The following is a 2,853-nucleotide window of genomic DNA, read 5'->3' on the forward strand; positions in this document are numbered from 1 at the left end:
TTGAAGCAGTTCCAAAGTGCTTGGTGCATGGAGATCTCCATGGTGTCTCCAAGATCTCTGGAAGCCATCGTTACTGCTCGGTGTGGACCTGTGGGTACTGTTTATCAGTTGTTCCACGTCATCTCTGTCCCATAAAAGTTCTAATCAAACCAGGAAAACCTACGGGTTGATTTCATGGATCAGAGATTTGGGAAGATTTGCAAAATGTTGTAGTGCCTTTCGGCTTCATCCACAACTCTTTGACAGGAGCATTTACCAAAGTATTTTCTATATACCTGTTATGTCCACTGTGTCAGTTTTCCATTTTTATTTATTTTTTTTTGCTTTTTAAAAGTAGACATTATGTTGTTGCAGCAATAGTGTGGAGATGCCGGGGATCGAACCCGGGGCCTCATACATGCAAAGCATGCGCTCTACCACTGAGCTACATCCCCTTTTTGTAGTATTGCTGAACAACATAAAATTGTGCACTTAAATTAAGTCATTTTTATTCAACAAGGGAAGACGTACAAGGTGTACATATGTACATATGCACACACATTTATTACACACACAATATTTATGTATATGTGTGTGTATGTATGTATATTATACAAATACATATATATACACACATATATGTATATAAGTATACATATGTGAAATTTGTCAATATTTAATAGATGTTCATTTTTTTGCCCCTCTCTCTATATGTTTCCATGTACGTATGTATGTATTTTTATAAATATACACATACATACACAAATAAAAGTGTATATATATATATATATATATATATATATATGATTTTATTTTTTTACAAATACATATATATACATACATATACACACACACATATATCATTACATATGTACACACACGAAGACATCCATACACATTTGTATATTTGTATATTATGTATATTTGAACAGATTATTTTATATTTTGATTACATATATATATATATATATATACATATATATATATATATATATATATATATATATATATATATATATATATATATATATATATATACATATACATTTATTCATACATACAGATATTTCAATATTTTGTGTATATGAACATACTTATAAATACACACACACACATATAGACATACATACATATATACATACACACATAAATATATATACACATGTATATTTACACATATTCATCATTTATGCATGGATTTATACACACCAATATATACATATATGTGTGTATTTGCGTGTATTGTGTGTATATACACACACACACATATATATATATATATATATATACACACATATATATATGTATATATATATATATATATATATATATATATATATATATATATATATATATATATATATATGTACACATACAGATACATACACATATGTATACATGTATACATATAAATGCATGTATACGTATTATTATATAATAATTCCTATAGCTATACATACATATTATACAATAATTTATACACACAAATGTATAAATATATATATGTAAGAATAGCTCAATATTTAATAGCAATTCATTTGTTTTGCCCCTCACTCTATGTGTCAGTGTATGTATGTATATTTATAAAAACACACACATATATACACAAATAAATGTGTATATATATATATATACACATGCACATACACACACACACGTATTCATATATAAAAATATCTCAACATTTACATATATATGTAAACCTATGTGTGTATATTTACATATATACACACAAATACTTAAGTAAACATATGCATATTTATCCAGATTATTGTATATTATTTATCGAATATATATATATATATATATATATACATGTATATTCATAAATATTTGTTAATACATAAAGACATATAAGTATGTATATGTAAAATATGTCAATATTTTTACATATAAATATTTTATGTATATGAACGTATTTATAAATACGAACATATTTATATGTATCTGTAAATTTGTATATATTTATAAATGTACATACATAAACACAATATAAATACAAATATATACATCTAAACAAACATGTATGTACACATATTATACATTATTACATATTATAAATATATATATACATACAGGTATATACATATGCACGCATATACTCATATATATGTATATAAATGTATACACACAACAATATAAATATGTATATCAGTATGTATGAATGTAACCATCTATGCATAAATAAATACATACACATATAAACTGAATATACAAAGACAGATACATACATATATACATATATATATATATATATATATATACATGTATACTTACATATACATTTATATAAACAAATATATAAATGTATAAATATGTTAAAAATATGTCAATATTTAAATGTCATTCATTTCTTTTCCCCATTCCCACACGTACATACACAAATATATATATATATATATATATATATATATATATATATATATATATATATATATATATATATATATATATATATACATAAACACACATCTGTTTTTGTGTTTATGAGCAGGATAAAGGGTTTTCAAAGGCTTGAAAAGGCCAAGACCACTGCTGCAAACACACACACACACACACACACATATATATATATATATATATATATATATATGTATATATATTTGTATGTATTGTAAACATATATTTATGTATAAAATAAAAAATAAAATATTATATTTAGATGTTTCTCTGTATAAATAAAAGTGTATGTAAATATATATGAATAACAAATATACAATAATCTGTATAAAATTGGTGTATATGAGTGTGTCTATATGTAAAATTGAAATTAAATATTGAGATATTTTTACATATGAATACATGTGTATATAGATATAGATTTATATACCTTAATACATTTAGTATTAAGTATTGTTATACATAATTTTTATA

At 23.1% G+C, this 2,853-nt stretch overlaps 1 non-coding gene across 1 annotated transcript; it reads right to left on the reverse strand.

Moving 5' to 3' along the window:
* Nucleotides 1-362: 362 nt before the first annotated feature.
* Nucleotides 363-434, reverse strand: trnaa-ugc (transfer RNA alanine (anticodon UGC)). The gene has a single exon. It is a non-coding gene; the product is annotated as a tRNA-Ala (tRNA).
* Between the last annotated feature and the right edge of the window lie 2,419 nt (nt 435-2,853).

Source organism: Fistularia commersonii, chromosome 6, assembly GCF_037954325.1.
Source record: "Fistularia commersonii isolate RoL2024-O1a breed Wild chromosome 6, RoL_Fcom_v1.0, whole genome shotgun sequence".
NCBI lineage: Eukaryota > Metazoa > Chordata > Actinopteri > Syngnathiformes > Fistulariidae > Fistularia > Fistularia commersonii.